A 19,988-nucleotide genomic window follows, 5' to 3' on the forward strand; every position below is an offset into this window, starting at 1 on the left:
ATGCAGGAAGTAAGCCAGAGTCCCTGCTCTCAAGGAGCCCCCAGTCTGGGGTAGGGGACAGGGACTTACCAGCAGGTCGTTCCAGCCTTGTAAAGAGTGCTATGACTGGGAAAGAAGATGACATTGTGGGGACATGAGGAAGAGCATTTAAACCAGCCTCACAGTAAAGGCACGGCTTCCCGAAGGTGGCCCCACCATGCTGAGCACTGAAATGAGCAGGAATTATTCAGGAAAGCAGGGAGAGAAAGAGGCCTTTCTAGGCAGGTAAGTCCGTTGGGAGGGACAGAAAGCCAGTTTGCGAACTGGAAGTACTTCTCTCATCTGGAATAAAGGACAGAAAGGAGGAATGGCACTGAGGTTGGAAAGATGACACAAGGGCTGGGTCATGCAGGACTTCACATGCCATATGAAGGCTTTCCAAATGCATCCTAAGGAAAGGGGAAAAAAACGTGGTTTCATCAGAGGGGAAAGTATTCAGATTCTCATTTGAGACAAATCACTCCCGCCATGGTGTGCAGAAGCCATTAGGAGGTGGAGAACCAGGCAGAGGCTGTTGCAGTGAAACGGGCAAGAGGTGTTAGTGCGCAGAGACATGGGTGGATCTGAGAAATAATTGGAGGGAGGGACTCTGCAACACCTAAGGAAACAGTGCCTCTGGGGGGCCGAAGGGAAATAAATAGCAATGACCGACGGTTTTGGCTTGAGTCAGGCAGATGGTGGATCTTTCACAGAAACAGGGAAGATGAGAGAGGAGGGGAGGAGGGGGCCCAGACAACAGTCCGTTTTAGGCCTACTGAGTGTGAGATGCTCTGGAACAGCCCGGAGGAAGAGCTGACAGGCAGGCAGATCCATAGGTCTGGAGTTCAGGTGTGATGGGATATTTTGAGAAACTGAATCTATCAGGATGCTAGCTATCTGTATCTCATTTTTTAAAGAAACATACCTCATTTTTTTTTTAAGAAAAAGAAAGAAATAGCTCATGTAACCAGCCAGTGGTAGGCAGGCTCTGAGGGCTGTTGATTCAGTAGTTCAATGATGTCATCAAGGACTTAGATTCTGGTCAAGGTTGTACTCAGCCTTCCTCTTGAACTTTTGTCCTTGAGATAGTTCTCCTCATGGGCCCAAGATGGCTGCCAGCAGCTACTGCGCGGTACTTCCCTCTTCACATCCAGTGGAGAAAAGACAAAAACCTCCTCCCAGGTATGAGATATAAGTTCTTTCCTTTACACTATCTGGCTAAGGCCACTGTTGTGCCCAATCTTGGAGTAGTAACAGTAGCCAGGGAAAGCTAATCATGTGATTAGCTTGGGCTAATCATCTGATATGGGGTAGACGCTGAGAACCAACCACAATGTCCGTTGCAAATTTTGTGCAGGCTTCTCAACGCCATTGCCCTCCACACATGGATGCACATATACATGCATTATTTATACCTCTTGCTTTCTCTCCCTTTCACTCAGTGGCACTTATTATCCCAGAGGAGAAATATCACTACCCAGGAACAGACGAAAGCTTTGGAGTTGCCTCAGAAAGGCAAGGCAAGAGAAAACTTTCAAGGGGGAGTGCTGGCTGCACCAGAGGATGCTGGGAGCATGGGTTAGATAACAGTTGGAAAATCTGGGCTCTATCAACAAGGAAGACCAGGGAGACTACGGGAAGGGCCTCCTCAGGGCAGGGCGGTGTCAGAGACAAAAACACCGCCATCTGAAGAGTGAGCCCAGGTGAGGGAGTAGAGAGTGGATTACACCCTTGAGATACCTGAGCATAGGAAAGAAAGAACCAGAGCAAAGACCTGCATTTGAGAAGTGAAATTTTGGAGAAAGGCGAAACTAAACCAGTAGTTTTCAAGTAGTAGGTAAGGAAACTTTGTGATATAAATTACTGGGTCAAGACCAACATTTAAAAAGAAAAATAATAAAAAGTGTTGGAGTGTGGTGAAACTTTTCAATTTATATACATGTGTACTGGCTTGTCATATAAAACACATTTTTTTTGAGATTGATTTGTTTATTTATTTGACAAAAAGAGACACAGTGAAAGAGGGAACATAAGCAGGAGGAGTGGGAGAGGGAGAAGCAGGCTTCCTGCTGAGCAAGGAGCCCAACTGGGGCTCAATACCCTGCCCCTGGGATCATGACCTGAGCTGAAGGCAGATGCTTAACAACTGAGCCACCCAGGGGCCCCTCAAAACCCATACTTGAACATGTTTAAATGCTGGAGAGAATTAGAAAAAAATCAAATTGTCATGGGTGGATCCAGACATCTGCTGAAATGACACTAACTCAGACTTGGCTGTGATTGAAGAGTTTTAGGAAAACTCTAAATCCAATTCCAACCAAGGGGGATCAGATGCTAACCTTAGGAAGACAGGGCTGGGATTTGATTGTAATTAAGAAAGCTTATACCACATTGATTTTATCATACTCAGCTTGCTGGAAGCATGGAGCCAGTTCCCATGACATCTATAAGAAGGTCATCTCAAAAGCAAGGAGGTGACCTGGGGTAGGTCCTAGAAGGAACCAGACGTGGTGGGCATGTGGGCAGGTGTCCTGGACCCCAGGGAGGTGCCTGCTATGGTAGCAGGGATGATTCCTCAGGGGCCGCCTATAGCAGGTGGAAGGAGCTCAGTGATCCGTACTTCGAACAGACGCACCAGACATCTCAGGCAAAGGGGAGTGACTTGTGACCTGACACCTGGAAATAAGGGGACTGAGAGTGGGAGTGGCTTAACTGGAACCCGGAAACATGGGGCTGGTGGGGGGGCGGGGATCTGGCTTCCCAGGAAGAAGGGCTCTGCAGCCCTCCAGGCCCCACTGAGCCTGAGAAGCAACAGAAAGGCCCCTCAGCAGCAGGAGCCCACTGCTCCCTGATGGAGGGTTCTACAGCTTCTGCGGCTCCTGTCCTCAGGAGCCAATGCCCTCATCCTCTACCCCGGTTTCTGCTTCCCATAGTTCCTTCTTACTTGTGGCTTCAAATGTCCTGTGGCTTCCAGGGCCTAATAGCCTTTGCATGCTGTCTTCTGGGGCTCTCTTTAGTTCTGCTTTCACTTCCTTGCACGGAAAATGCCCACTTGCTAGCCTTATTATAGATCATTATAGATATTATAGATTATATAGATTATAGATATAGATATTATTATAGATGAATTGACATTTCCCATTCCCTCCGTGAGAGGGATGTAAGCAGATCCAACACACAGAGCTCTTGGGGCTGATGGGCTGCTCAAGTCACCTGGGCACTTCCCAGCCCACCATTAACAAATGTTGATAAGTGCGGAACAACTGTTGGCTGTATTTGTTACATGATCCCACCGTTCCAGCAGATGTTTTTTAAACTCCTCAAAGAATGTGAAAAGTACCGTTTTAATTTTAACAGCACGGTGATTAAGAATCTGCATTTAAATCTTGGATCTGTGCTTACTAGATGCACAAAAGATCTATCTAGTATCTTTGTCTGGGAAAAATACTTCGCCTCTCTTTGCCTCAGTTTCCTCACCTGTAAAATGGAGACAACTATAGCAGGATTATTGTGAAGAATAAATGAGATGATTCAGGCAGGGTTCACCGGTCTTGACTATCCTATAGGCAGGGGAATAAGGGGACATGGTGCAGAATATGGCCTCCCACACAGCTTCCCTCAGCAAGGTGGCCTGGGATGGTCATAAATTATAAACCGAGGATTTCAGTTGACTTATTCTTCAGAGTTTTTTTCCGTTTCAAGAGGACAGCCTGAGCATGTCCTGTGGCTTTTCTTCATACTGTATTAATTTCCTATTACTGGTGTAAAAAATTACCACAAACATGGTGGCTTAAAACAGCATATTTATTTATTTATTTATTTATTTTTAAAGATCTTATTTATTTATCTGATAGGCGGAGATCACAAGCAGGCAGAGAAGCAGGTAGAGAGAGAGAGGAGGAAGCAGGCTCCCTGCTGAGCAGAGAACCTGATTCGGGGCTCGATCCCAGGACCCTGGGATCATGACCTGAGCCAAAGGCAGAGGCTTTAACCCACTGAGCCACCCAAGCGCCCCTAAAACAGCATATTTATTATCTTCCAGTGCTGTTGTTTAGAAGTCTGAAATGGAATGACAGATCTGTGTTCCTGCTGGAAGCTCTAGAGAAGCCTTATTCAGCTTCTAAAGACTGTCTGCATTCGGTAGACTTTGGCTCTTCCATCTTCAAAGCCAGCGACCCCATCACTGATCTCTGCTTGCCTCTGGTAAGGATCCTTGTCATTACATTGCGCACACCAAGACAAGCCAGCATAATGTCCCCATCTCAAAACTTTTAACTTGTGCCCTTAATGTCCCTTTGTGATGGAAGAAAGTAGCCACAGGCTCTGGGCACTGGGATGCAGACAGGGGAAGGGCATTTTTATGCGTACCCTTGGGCCTCTGGCCTCCAAAGATTCATGTTGGTCTCATCTATAAAATATGTACACCCCATTTCAGGGCTCCCCCCAAAGTCTTAACCCATTATAGCATCAGCTGAAGGGCAAACTCTCATCAAGATGTTATCAGCTCAGAAGTCTCAAATCTTATCACTTAAACCACCTACAGGCTCTGGGTAAAACAGAGCCCCTTCTGTGGGCTTGTGACACTAGAAGACAAGTTATCTGTTCCTAAAATACAATGAACAGGCAGAGGGTAACAGCTACAGACATTCCCACCCAGAAAGGGAGAGCTGAAAGGAAAAAGGTTGTGAAGCAAATTTAAAATCCACCTGGCAAAACAACGTAAGGTTTCAAGGCCTAGGAATGATCTTCTGTGGCTCCTGGTCCCCCTTTTCTGGCCTCACTGTCTGGCCTTCCTCTACCCATTTCAAAATACCTGAGCTATTCGTTTCCCGGGTGTACATTCTGAGGTGGGGGTTCTGACAGTTTTCTTTCATTTTACCCTTCTTGTGGCTCTTTCAGCACTAGCTGGCAGTGTCTGCTTGCAAGACGTTCTCAAGAACCATGTGGGTCTCCTGTGTATGGCTCTGGGATTCACTCCATTAGACAAGAGGTGCCTCCACAGATCTTTTTAGACAATCCCATTTCTATGGTTGGTTTCTGCTGACATGGCTGAGGAAATCCATGGGTCATATGGCTGATCTCTCCAAAGGGGCCTTCGTGTGATTGAGTACTCTGACCTTTGATACTTCCTAGCCACTAGTGAAAGATTGTCCAGGTATATCCTCGGATTTCTCCTCAGAGCACACTTTCCTGAAGGCGAATGGCCCAATTTCTGCATTGTTTGCCATCTGAGTGGGCTGAAAATTCCTTAAATACCAAGTTTGGATGCCTTTCTTCCTCTTCCTCTCAGATTTTACACTAACCAAGCAAGAAAAAAGATCGAGCCACACTTTCAATACCTGGCCACACAGATAAATACCCCCATTCACACTCACAAATTCTGCTTTCCACATAACTGTGAAACACAATTCTGCTAAGCTTCCTGCTACTGTATAAAAAAATCTCTCCTTTCCTCCGTCTACTAATAACACATTCCTCATTTCCTTCTGAGCCCTTTGATGCTGACAGCACCTTTAACGTCCATGTTTCTCCCAACTGTCTGTTTGTGGTGATTTAGGTATTCTGTGTGCGCTTCCTCGCTCCCCTCTGAGCCCTCACTAGCAGACTGCAACATTTCCTATTTCTACTAACAGTCTATTGAAGCCAAAGTAGGCATTTCCTATCATACTCCTCAAAGTTACTCCAGACTCTATCCATTACCGAATTCCACAGTCACGTCCACATTTTTAGTTATTTATTATAATAGCATCCATTTCCAAGTACCAAAACCAGCATGGGTCAGGGTTCAACCAGAGAAGCAGAACTGGCAGGAGACACGTTAAGAGATCTGTTGCAAGGAACTAGATCACACGATTGTGGAGGCTTGGTGGGCAAATTCAAACCCCGTAGTGCAGGCCAGGAGACAGAGTGGGCTGCCCCCCTCCCACCTGGAAGTTGCTGGAACATCAGTTGCTGGCAGTTGTGAAAGCTGCTGTCCACAGTCAAGGAAGCCCCAGCTCTGCCCTGAAGGCCTTTCAGCCAATGAAATCAGGCTCACTGAGCCGATCCAGGATAATCTCCCTTAAAGTTCAACGGTTGTGGATTTTATTTATTTTTTTTTAAGATTTTATTTATTTATTTGACAGACAGAGATCACAAGTAGGCAGAGAGAGAGAGAGGAGGAAGCAGGCTCCCCACTGAGCAGGCTCGATCCCAGGACCCTGGGATCATGAACTGAGCCAAAGGCAGAGGCTTTAACCCACTGAGCCACCCAGGTGCCCCGGTTGTGGATTTTAATCACATGTAGAAACCTTCACAAGAACAACTACATTTGTGTTTGGGGACTATAGCCCAGCCAGGTCAACACATAAAACTGACCATCAAACATCCAAATGCTTAGAAATGATAAAAAATATATACCAGCAAACTACACATACTTAGCTATACCCTGAAACAAGCAAACAAACAGACAAAAAGCATTCTTACAGGTCCAGAAATCAAGATAATTATTTTCCCCCAAAAGGTCCTGTTTTATTGTTTTCAGTATAGTCCCAGAAGTCCCCAAAGAATGAAAACCAAGTACTCCAACAAATAATTGAACATGCATGTTCATAGGGCACCATTTATAATAACCAAATGATGGAAGAAATGAGAATGTTCATCACTAGATGAATGGATAAACAAAATGTGGTCTAGCCACATGATGGACTAGTATTCAGCTATAAAAAGAATGGAATACTTCTATACACCACAAAAGGGATAACATCGGAAACATTACACTAGGTGGGAGAAGTTGGGCACAATAGGCCACATATATATGATTCCATTGGTAGGAGGTATCTGGAGTTGGGAGACACAAAGCAAATTGATGTTTGCCAGGGAGTGAGGGGACGGGAGAATGAGGAGTAACTGCTTAATGGGTATGAGATTCCTTTTGAGGGGATGAAAATGTTTTGGAACCAGATAGAGATGGTCATTATACAATGCCACTGGATTGTTCACTTTAAAATGGTGGATTTTAGAGGCAGTCTTTAAACTACAGGGCTGATGCCTATTTGCCTGATGATACCTGGTCCTGGGATGATTAGGACAGCGGATCGTTACCTCCTGGAGTATAGGAGCCAGACAGAAGAGACAGGCTCTGGAGAGGTTAGTTTGCATATCAAAGGCATGCTCCTGGCTGAGTCCTCTGCCAGCCTTGGGAGCCAGTTAGCCCTGGAAAGGCAGCTCTCTCTAGTTTTGTGTCTTTTAAATTTCTTTTTTAGGATGTCAAAACACCATAATATACTGAAAATTAAATATATATATTTATGCACACAGACACAGAGTTGACCCTACAGAGTCAAAAATCCATGTATAACTTCTGACTCTCCAAAAACCTAACTACTAAGAGCCTGCTGCTGACAGAAGCCTTGCTGATAATAGAAACAGCCAATTAATACATATTTTGTGTGATATATATACATACACATATGGTATCATAGATTGTATTCTCATGATAAAGTAAGCTAGAGAAAAGAAAATGTTATTAAGAAAACCATAAGGATGAGGTGCCTGGGTGGCTCAGTCAGTTAAGCATCTGCCTTCGGCTCTGGTCATGATCCCAGGGTCCTGGGATCAAACCACAAGTCAGGCTCCCTGCTTCTCCCTCTCCCTCTGCTCCCTTGTTCCTGTTCTCTCTCTCTCTCTATCTCAAATAAATAAATAATTTAAAAAAACGATAAGGAAAAGAAAATGCATTTATAGTACTGTACCGTTTTTATAGAAAAAAATCCACATATAAGTACTTGCACAGTTCAAACATGTTGTTCAAGGGCCAACTGTATGTATACATATGTACAATACCCAAATCATCTGAAAAATTCTAGAATGCTTCTATCGAAGATTAATTTAGGGATGCACTGTTCCAGATTTTACAAAGGGATAAATAGATAGTATGAAAGAAAAGTTTAAAAATAGAAAATGGATGCAGAAATTCCTAAATCTGTCCTGTAGGAGTTTCAGTGGGAGAGAATAAAATAAACTAGTACTTCCCGAACTTCAGCATGTATACAGATCACGCGAGGATCTTATTAGAATGCAGATTCTAATTCCATGGGTCTGAGTGGGCGGTGCCGCCGAGCCATGAACCAGACTTTAATAAAAATTCTCCAACGCAGAAGATAGGTGTAATTGCAAGGCCCTTCAAGTGCTCCTTCAGATAAATCAAAACACATACTAGGACATGTTACATTTAGATTTCAGGGCTCTCAGACCCACTCCAGCCCCCACTGAATTGGAATCTGCATTTCAAGTCTCAAGACATGAAAAATAAAGGGAAAATCCCCCTCCCAGAGAATGCCTACAAAGGAATAAGGATCATGGCAACGTTAGACTTCTTATCAGAAACACGGGATACAAGAGGATGACAGAGAAGTACTGCAAACACGCCTAGACATCGTCTCAAACCTAGAATACTATCCTCAAAGTCTCAACGATTTGATGAAATTTTAAGACGAAGAATTCAGAATTTTATCACCCACAGATTCTCTCTGATAACATCTTTAGGGGAGCTACTCCAGATAGGAAGTTAAGCCAAGGAGTAGAGCAGACGCGGCAGCCTAAGCACCCACACAGCCCAGCCACCGTCGATGCCACCGTCTCCCTCCACATCCCCTTGGGCTGCTGGCCCTTGAGACTCGCCTCCTTCCAGCTGTTTGCGGATAAAGTTCCCAAGATGGCGGAGGACTTCCGTTCTCTGAGCACAGGGGAGCAAGGATTTGGTTTTAAAGGTCCCTGCTTTCACAGGATTATTCGGGGATATCTGTGCCAGGGCGGTGACGTCACTCGCATAGAGACACTGGCGGCGAGTCCATCTACGCGGAGAGATCCGAGGTTGAGGATTTCATCCTGAAGCACTCAGGGCCTGGCATCTTGTCCCCGACACCTGCTGGATCCAACCCAAATGGTTTCCAGTCTTTCATCTGCACTGCCCACACTGCGTGGTTGCCGGGCAAGTGTGTGGTCTTTGGCAAGGTGAAGGACGATGTGAATATTATGGAATATTATGAATATTATGGAAGCCATGGAGCGCTTTGGGTCCAGGAATGGCAAGACCAGCAAAAAATCACCATTGCTGAATGTGGACAAATCTAATAAATTTGACTTGTGTTTCTTTTCTTTTTTTTTTTTTTTAAAGATTTTTATTTATTTATTTGACAGAGAGAAATCACAAGTAGACAGAGAGGCAGGCAGAGAGAGAGAGAGAGGGAAGTAGGTTCCCTGCTGAGCAGAGAGCCCCATGCGGGCCTCAATCCCAGGACCCTGAGACCATGACCTGAGCCAAAGGCAGCGGCTTAACCCACTGAGCCACCCAGGCGCCCTGACTTGTGTTTCATATTAACAACCAGACCATTCCTTTCATAGCTCAGGAGAGCACCCCCTCACCCCTATCTGCTCAAAGTGTTTTATAATCTCCCTGCTCTCACTGCATTTTTGTGGGTTCCATATTTTCCTTGCTCCCCTCCCAGTCTAGCTGAATTGCAGAGTTAATGAATATGACATGAAAACTAAACAAAAAATGACAGCAGTCATGGAAGAAACTGGTGGGATATGAAAAGCAAAAGTACTGAAACTTTAAATCTAAATAAATACTAATTACAAAATCAAAATATTTTCAAGATAAAAAAAAACAAAAGCCATGAGGGTCATCTTGTGTGGACACCTGCCTCTCCTCCCTCTGTCTATCTCTTCAGTCATCGGCAAATATCTATTGAGCACCTTCTCTGTATCACGTCATAGGCCAGCTATGGGACAAGGCTGCCCTGTGGGTATAAAGATGAGCAAAATAAACTGTTCACTCATGGGGGTTACAGTTCAGTAGAAAATACTGATGATGATAGTAAGCAGGCAATTAAATGTGTTACTAGAAACTAGAAGTGCCATGAAGGGAAAAAAACAAAACAAAACAAGGCATTGTGAGAGGGAACAGTAGTGAAAGGAATAATAGGGAAGATCTTTTCTGAGGAAATTAGAGGGAATATAGCATCCCAGTAATGGCTTAAAATGACAGTAGCTGGGGCGCCTGGGTGGCTCAGTGGGTTAAAGCCTCTGCCTTCGGCTCAGGTCATGATCTCAGGGTCCTGGGATAGAGCCCCACATCGGGCTCTCTGCTCCGCAGGGAGCCTGCTTCCTCCCCTCTCTCCCTGCCTGCCTCTCTGCCTACTTGTGATCTCTGTCAAATAAATAAATAAAATCTTTTTAAAGAAAAATGACAGTAGCTGACATTTATTGAGTGCTTACTCAATGAATTACTTATATAAATTATATAAATTACTCAATAAATTACAAGAATTAACTCATTTAGTCCTCAGAACAACCTATTAGGTAGATACAATTATTATCCACATTTCACAGATTCACAGAACTGTTCCCAGTTCACGTAGCTGGTAAGGAGGAGATGGGATTTGAACCCAGGTGGCTTAACCTCGGAAGCTCCACTCAGTGCTGAAGTTGGGAAGGAGTCGGCCAGCTTGGGAAAATGCCCTAAGTGTCCAGAAAGCACTCTCAATGTTTCAGGAACTAAAGGAAAGCAGATACTGCAGATACTGGCAGATAACTGCTACCAGTCCTCTAAAATCAGTTTTCCTTTCCAGCAGAGTCAAAAAAATCGGGGGACATACCACTGCTGAGAATAAAGGCGGTATTTCCTAGCTTGCGTGAAAGCTGGGAGGGCCATGTGATAAGTTCTGGCCAATAGGATGCAAGCACAAGTATCACGTGGCAAATTGCACCCTTCTTCCTTAAGGCATAGCTGGCCAGAGTCCAGTTCCTCCTCTTCTTTGTTCCTTCCTGCAGTCTGTTGTCTGTTGCTCACGTGCTGCCAGCCCCATACCTGGGGATCACCGAGTAGTAAGCTGGAAGATGCTGCCCTACTAGCCGTGGACTGCCTACTATTGGAATTGTAAAATTATTATTAATAATTATAATTTTTTAGAGTAGTTTCAGGTTCATGGCAAATTGAGTAGAAAGTATAGAGCGTTCATGTACACCTCCTGGCTTAATCAGCTCAGGCTACCATAACAAAATTCTATAGATTGGATGGCTTAAACTATACAGGGTCAGAGGTGAAAAGTCCAAGTTAAAGGTGCCGTCCTGGTTGGTTTCTGATTGGGGTTCTTTTCCTGGATGGTATACAGCTACCTTCTCAGTGCGTCCTCACAGGGGGGTTGTGGGGAGCAAGTTATTTGGTGTCTCTTCTTACAAGGGCCCTATTCCCTTTGTGAGGACCCCACCCTTATGACTTTATGTAAACCTGATAATTTCCCAAAGACTCCACCTCCTGGGGCACCTGGGTTGTTCAGTCCTTAAGCATCTGCCTTTGGCTCAGGTCATGACCCCAGGGTCTTGGGATGGAGCCCTGCATCAGGCTCCCTGCTCAGCCAGAAGCCTGCTTCTCCCTTTCCTACTCCCCCTGCTTGTGTTTCCTCTCTCACAGTCTCTCTGTCAAATAAATAAGTAAATAAAATCTTAAAAAACAAAACAAAGACCCCATCTCCAAATACCATCACATTGGGGCTAGGCCTTCAACATAGGAATTTGGCAGGGCAGGGGCAGGGGGTACTGATACAATTCAGTCCACAGCACTCCCAGTCCCCACACACATACAACCCCACCATCATCCTGTACCACAGCGTTCTACTGGATTTTTAAAAAGATTTTATTTATTTATTCATGAGAAAGAGGCAGAGGGAGAAGCAGGTTCCCCACTGAGCAGGGAGCCTGATGTGGGACTCGATCCCAGAGCCCTGGGATCATTACCTGAGCCGAAGGTAGACATTTAACCATGTGGGCCACCCAGGTGCCCCTGGATTTTTAGGGAAAATATAAATAAGTAAATCTGTATCTCAGGTAAGACACTGTTGAATGGGGTTTATCCTAACTGATCTAGCCATATGGAGAGGAGTCAGGGAAGGACATTGTGCACGGCCTTGAAAGCCACAATACTCCGGGAAATCCGGTCAATTCTGACTGCAACTGCAAAGGACTCTTTAAAATGAGTGATGTTGGGGCACCTCGGTGGCTCAGTGGATTGAGCCACTGCCTTTGGCTCAGGTCATGGTCTCAGGGTCCTGGGATCGAGCCCCGCGTCGGGCTCTCTGCTCGTCGGGGAGCCTGCTTCCCCCTCTTTCTCTGCCTGACTCTCTGCCTACTTGTGATCTCTGTCTGTTAAATAAATAAATAAAGGTAGAATGAGTGATGTTACAATATTTCTTTTTCTTAAGAAGAAATGGAATTGACAAATTATCACTATGATTACTAGTTTAAGGTCTCTCTAGTCCAAAAGATAATTTATACATTTTGTAGCATACAACAAAATTCTTTTTTAATTTTATTTATTTTATTTATTCATTTGAGAGAGAGACAGAGAGAGCACAAACAGAGAGAGAGGCAGAGGGATAAACAGGCTCCCCACTGAGCTGGGAGCCCAAAATGGGAATTGATACCAGGACCTAGAGATTATGATTTGAGCAGAAGGCAGACACTTAACCATCTGAGCCATCCAGGCACCCCCACAAAACAAAATTCTTACATCTCTTTGCTCAGAATTGTATGCTTGATACTCTATATTTTTTTTTTATTTTTTAAAAGATTTTACTTATTTGAGAGAGAGAGAAAAAAAAACACAAGCAGGGGGAGTGGCAGAGGGAAAAGCAGGCTCCCAGTTGAGCAGGGAGCCCATGTGGGGCTTGCCCCCAGGATCCCGGGATCGTGACCTGAACCAAAGGCATACGCTTAACTGATGGAGCCACCCAGGCGCCTCATATGCTTGATACTTTAAAAGGTTGTTAGAGAGATGCCTGGGTGGCTCAGTCAGGCATCTGTCTTTGGCTCAGGTCAGGATCCGGGTCCTGGGATTAAGCCCTGTGGCGGGCTCTGCTCAGCGAGGACCCTGCTTCTCCCTGTGCCCCTACCCCTGCTTGGGCTCTCTCCCTCTCTCTTAAATAAATAAATAAAATCTTTAAAAGAAAAAAAGTTTGTTAGGAACTGGAAAATGCTTGCTTCTTAGTACCTCAAATAAGAAAAGAAAAACTGCAATTGGTTTTCATCGTTGTCAGTCATCTGTGCACTGGGAAAGATTCTACAAGGGGAATACTGACACCTTTCTTCTAGGAAACAGTTACCAGGCCACACCCACAGAACTTGACCATAGATGAACCTCTCTTTGCTACCCCTTTCAAGACAGATGAGTCTCAAATATTTGAAATGAGAAAATAAACCTCACCAGCAGAGAGTTAAAGAAAGCCCTCTAGGTTAGGTCTGATTATTAACATCTGCGTATATGAATTTTAAAACAAAGGAACTGTAGAAAAATCCTTTTTGGTTGATCTCTGTCTTTTTTTATTGCTAAATTTTCCATCTCAATTCATTAATTGGATCTGGCAAAGAGAAGAGAGCCCACATTAATTTGGGAAGTTCCTAAGATATTTGTTAAAGCCAGTAGAAAAAATGAACTATTTTAAAATAGGCAAATGACATGTTTTTTCTTTTTTTTTTTTTTTAAGATTTTATTTATTTGACAGAGCACAAGTAGGCAGAGAGGCAGGCAGAGAGAGAGAAGAGGAAGCAGGCTCCCTGTCGAGCTGAGAGCCCAAAGCAGGACTCAATCCCAGGACCCTGAGATCATGACCAGAGCCGAAGGCAGAGGCTTAACCCACTGAGCCACCCAGGCACCCAATGACATGGTTTTTAAAGGCCAGTCTTGAACTCACAATTCTTAATATATTTAGATACAGAAATATAGATGTAAATGTGGTGTGTTCATATGTGTGTGTGCATATACTCTCTATTTCTGTGTGTGTGGCCTATATTCCCTAGCTCTGTTCACTGAGAGGAACTGGGACACCAGTATCCTAATAACAATGAGTACAGTTGGTGTTCAGCTTTTGGTTTCATTTCGTTTCTTCTCTTCTCTTTTTTTTTTTTTTTTTTGAAGATTTTATTTATTTATTTGTCGGAGAGAGAGCACAAACTGGGGGAGCTGCAGGCAGAGGGAGAGGGAGAAGCAGGCTCCCCAATGAGCAGAGAGCCAGAAGCAGGACTCAATCCCAGGACCCCAGGATCATGACCTGAGCCGAAAGCAGACACTTAACTGACTGAACCACCCAGGCGTCCCTCTTTTCTTTTTATTGTTTTTAACAGGCTTTATTTTTTAGAACATTTTTACGAGACCAGTGCTCTAATCCCTGAGCTACAGAGCCTCACCTTTTTAGAGCATTTTTAGATTTATAGAAAAATTGCAGAGACGGCACAGAGGTTTCCAAATACTTTCCCTTTGCTACCCTAAGAGGGAAACAATTCTCCATATAGTTAACATTCTATATTGGTGTGATACATTTATTGCAACTGGTGAACGAATGATACATTATTATTAATTAATGTCCATAGTTTACATTGGGGATTATTTTCTGTGTTGGACAGTCCTACAGACAGTCCAAATGCATAATGTCACATGTTCACTATTACAGCATCCTACAGATAGCTTCCCTTCCCTAAAAATTCTCTGTGCTCTGCCTATTTATCTTTCCCTCTCCCCTGCCCCGTGGCAACTTTCCTTCCTGCTAACTCTTGCCTTTTCCAGAATGTCATATAGTTGGAATCATATAGTATATGATTATAGTATAACCTATATCATATAGTAGTATATGATTATAGTATAACCTTTTCAAGATTGGCTTCTTTCACTTAGCAATATGCATTTAAGATTCCTTTTGGTGGCATAATATCTCATTTCTTTTTATCACTAAATAATATTCTGTTCTATGGCCATACCAGTTGTTTATCCATTCGGCTACTGAAAGACACCTTGGTTGCTTCCAAGTTTGGGCAATCATGAATATAGCTACCAAAAAAACCCATGTGTGGGTTGTTATGTGGACATAAGCTTTCAACTCATTTGGGTCAGCTCTTGGTTTCTAAATAACTTACTCCAATAAAAGGAACCAGAGCTCCTTGGAGAAATGGTTGATTCCAGAGCTGATGTAGGGAAAGTATAATTTGAGCCCGAAATGTGTTGCTATGCCAGAAAGAGAAGAAATGCTAAAATCTGATAAATGCTGAAAGGATGAAGGCAAGTTTACAGGACACAGAAGATGACTTGAAAGGGCCCCAAATGACCAAATCAGAGTCAACCTGAATGTAAAAATAAACAATATTAGTAACTGGGTACTAATCCACTGCATATAACAGGAAAGTATGAGTGCATACTGAGGTACTTAAGTAAAGTGAAAGTTGGATGAGGAACAGAATATTCACATAATCTCAACATACTCCCCCCAACAACACACACAAAATAAAAATTCCAAAGGGAAAGAATTATTTACAGCAGAGAAAGCTGGCATTTCTTTAATGAAGTAATCAAAGGAACAGGACATATGGAGGTGGGCAACCCCAGGTAGGAGGCTCTAGAAGGAAAACAGCATCATTTCCATGATGGTCCTGCCAGAGATGCATACCCTGAGTCTTGTCATGAGAGCACAGCAGACAAACCCAAACTGAGGAGCATTCTGCAAATAAAGGGCCTGTAATCCTTAAACACATCAAGGGCATGAAATTAAAAAATGAAGGGGTGTTCCAGATTGAAGGAGACAATTCAGTGCAACACCTGCTTCTGGGCTGGATCCTTTTGCTATAAAGGATGTCACTTGGAAGATGCGAAACTGGGGCACCTGGGTAGCTCAGTTCGTTAAGCTTCTGACTTTTTATTTCTACTCAGGTCATGCTCTCAGGGTGGTGAGATCTAGGTCTGCATTAAGCCCTGCATCAAGCCCAGCTTTGGGCTACACGCTCAGCCTGGAATATGCTTGAGAGGCGCTCTCTCTGCCCCTCCCCCACCTCTCTAAAATAAATAAATCTTTATTTATTTATTTATTTATTTATTTGGCACAGAGAGAGAGAGAGAGAGAGATCACAAGTAGGCAGAGAGGCAGGCAGAGGGAGATGGGGAAGCAGGCTCCCTGCTGAGCAGAGAGCCTGATGTGGGCCTCAATCCCAGGACCCTGAGATCATGACCTGAGCCGAAGGCAGAGGCTTTAACCCACTGAGCCACCCAGGCACCCCAAGCCTCTTATTCTTTATATCGGTTTAGGTTTAGGTCTGATTCTTGATATCGGTTTAGGTCATGATCTCAGGGTTCTGAAATTAAGCCCCGAGTCAGACTTGTTGCTGGGCATGGAGCCTGCTTAAGATTCTCTCTTTCCCTCTGCACCTACCCATTCCCTTCCTCTTTAAAAAAAAAAAAGAAAGAAAGAAAAAAAGAAAATAACAGAGAGTCCACTTAATACCCATTAGAATTCTACAAATTAGAACATTTTAGGGGTGCCTGGGTGGCTTAGTGGGTTAAGCCTCTGCCTTCGGCTCAGGTTATGACCCCAGGATCCTGGGATTGAACCCCACATCAGGCTGTCTGCTCAGCAGGGAGCTTGCTTCCCACCCCTCCACCTGCTTCCCTGCCTACTTGTGATCTCTTTCTCTGTGTCAAATAAATAAAATGTTTTTTAATGTTGGAACAATTGTATAACATCAAGTGTTGGAAAGGGGAGAAGTGATAAGAACTTCAAGTAATAGTAAGAGTGTAAACAGCTACAAACCTGAAAAATAATCTAGCAGTATTCAGTGAAGTTAAGTTTGTATAAGCCTTCTGATCCAGAAACTGCAGTCCTGGATATATGTCCCAGAGAAATTCTTGAACAGGTTCACAGGGGACCATTTAAGAAGAGAATTCTCTAGCATTGTTCATAGAAGTTGGGAATGGGGGGCACCTGGGTGGCTCAGTGGGTTAAAGCCTCTGCCTTTGGCTCAGGTCATGATCCCAGGGTCCTAGGATCGAGTCCCGCATTGGGCTCTCTGCTCAGCGTGAGCCTGCTTCCTGCTTTCTCTCTCTCTGCCTGCCTCTCTGCCTACTTGTGATTTCTACCTGTCAAATACATAAATAAATCTTAAAAAAAAAAAAAAAAAAAAGAAGTCGGGAATGGATACATAAAGTGTGAGGGATGCCTATCATAGATTGCTATGCGATTGTTGTAAGCAACAAGCTAGATTAAACACAGCAATAAAGATGGAGCCTAGAAGCAGAGTTGGCTGAAAAAAAGTAAAACCAAAATCATACGGTGATGCCACTTATGCAAATTAAAAACAGTTGCCCTAAACAACTGTAATAGGTTGAATAATGACCCAGTATGAAAGATGTCCACGTCTTAATCCCCTGAATCTGAGAGTGTTACCTTAGATGGCAAAAGGAATTTTGCAGATGTGGTTAAGGACTTTGAGATGGAAGGTTATCCTGAATTATACGGGTCACTCAATGTTATCACAAGGGTCCTTGTAAGAGAGAAGCAAGAAATCACTGTGGATAGTAGATGTGATGACAGAAGCAGAGGTTAGAGTGATGGAACAAGAGGCCTAAGTTAAGGAATTCTGACAGCCCCCAGAAGCTGGAAAAGGCAAGAAATGGACTCTCTCTTCTGAAGCCTCCAGAAGGAACAGAGCTATGTCAGCACCTCGATTTTAGACTCTTGACCTCCAGACCCATAAGAGAATAAACTGGCATTGTTTGAAGCCACTAAATGTGCAGCAACCTCTTACAGCAGCAAGAGGAAACTGATGTGCAACCTTACATGTTTTATAAGCACACATGCATAGTCAAGAACTTCTCTCAATCACATTAGAGTGCTGTCCACAGGGCAGAGGAATAGGAGAGAAATAAGGGGTAAATCATAGAATAAACAAGATAGGTGGCTTGCGGGCCCCTGTACACGAGGTCTAGCAAAGACGAACAGAAGGAGGTCACTCTGCTGCGTAGAAAACAGGTTGGATGCTCTGATAGGTATGACGGATATTCTGGATAGTGGCTCCGTTAAAGACTTCTCTGATATAAAAATCAGTCTCCCTTGTATCTTGATTCTGTGAAGGTGATGCCCTCAAGAGCAGACATAAATATGTTAGTCATTGAAAGGTATGTCCTCTTGGTAAATCATTCCATTTCTCTTATGAATTTGATTAATATGAGTCAGTCCCTAGATTTACTCTGGGTGGTCTGACAAACTCATGTTTCCAGGTTTGTGAAGCTGAGGACCAAACCTGCATTGTGTTGACTGCCTTAAACCCATGTGAACTCACTATAGAGCTGTCTTGGTGCCTCCCCACCTTTCAGATTTGGTCTTATTCCTCCCTATATCCCAAACCCCTAGCAAAGGACTTTACACACAGTAGGTGCACAATGCTTGTTACTAAGACCCATCCCTGTGGGTCTAGTGGCTAGATCTGGCACATTCACAGTGCCTGTCGGTGGGAGGAGGTGACCTTCCCTCAACTCAGACCACCTTTCTAGTTTAATTTCCTTCTATTTCCTATATTCCATCTACCCCTAAGACCTCACTATTCTCTGAACACTCTATATTCTTCCATTTTTTTTGTCTTTGTTGAACAGCCTTCTCTCTTTTAAAAAAAGAGTTCAAATAATACTTCTTGGAGGTCTTCCCTGTCACTCCATGCATTCATTTGATCAATTATTCATCCCTCCATTGACTCATTCAACAAATATTGAGCACTTTACAAGGCAGGCACTAAGCAAGGCATTGAAAATATGATGGCAAGCGAAAAATAAAAGGTCACCACCTTCATGGACGTCTAGCAGGGGGATGGAGTTTAAAAAACACAATATATTATGTTCACATTGATGAATAATCAATTACCAACTAAGATGCATGCTCTGAGGAAACAAACACTATTCTCCGAGACCACAGGACCAAAGAATCTTTTTTAAAATTAGGGCGGGTTGTGAGCAGAGGGGTTAAGGAAGGCCTCTAAAGGAAGTAACAGTGAATATCAATTTGGAGGCATGCATAGGCAAAGTGGAAGGCACAAAGGCATTCCAGACAGAGACTGGAGGGAGCGTGAGGAGTTTGAGGAATTCAAAGAGGCAATGAAGTTGGAAAGCAGAGAATAAGATGAGGAGTGTGAGTGAGCAACAGTCAAGGCACAGTGGTAACAAGACCAGATTTGCCATTTTGAAAAAATTACTCTAGCTGCTATATGGTGAATGTATTAAAGTGGGGGGCAAGAGAGAATTGCAAACCTTTAGGTGACAGTAGAATGGATTAGGGTGGTGGTAATGAAGAGGGAAAAAAGTAAACGAATTGCAAAGAATGAAAAATAGTAAGAGTGAATGAGAGATTGTAAGGGGAGGAAAAGTGGGGTTTGAGAACAACTCCTGGTTCTTGACTAGCAGAATCCACTGTAGTCACGGAGAAAATCTACCAGTCCTGTGCACTTGAAACCATAGCCCATTTTCCCAAAGTCCATTAGAGGCCACCACTCCATTGTAACCAGGGTATTCTAGGTTCCCTAAGTTTCACACCCCTGCCTGCAGGTAACAGGCTGGGGACCCTCCTCTGGTCAGTCCTCCAGGCCTGTGGTGTTGAGTGAGCTCCAGTGACACTGGTTTGAGTCCTGTTTCTTATCTGCGAAATGGAGACCACACCTCAACGGGTTGCAAGGCTCCTGTGAGAAAAGGATAGTTTGTTTGTTTGTTTAAGATTTGTTTACCCAGAGAGAGAGAGAGAGAGGCCGGGTGAGGCAGGGGTGAGGAAAGGGAGGAGAGAGGATCTCAAGAGGACTGCCACTGAGTGCGATGCCCCACGTGGGGCTAGATATCACAACACTGAGATCCAGACCTGAGCCAAAATCAAGAGTCGGAGGCTTAACCGACAGAGCCACCTAAGTGCCCCAAAGATGGTTTATTTTTATTATCGTTAGGCTCAGTTCTATTCCTTCCAGCCCTTTCTGTCCGTTTGGAGGCGCTTTCTCCTCCCAGGCACAGAGACAGAAGACGTTTCCTATACGGGTCTGGGCGCTGTCGGGTAAGAGCCGGGTCTGGGGATCCGGCCAGCCTCCAACACCGTTAGCTTCTTTCAGGAGCGCCAACCCTCCCCGCAAAGCCGCGAGAACGATCC

This window comes from Mustela nigripes, chromosome 6, assembly GCF_022355385.1.
Source record: "Mustela nigripes isolate SB6536 chromosome 6, MUSNIG.SB6536, whole genome shotgun sequence".
In the NCBI taxonomy this organism is placed as follows: Eukaryota; Metazoa; Chordata; class Mammalia; order Carnivora; family Mustelidae; genus Mustela; species Mustela nigripes.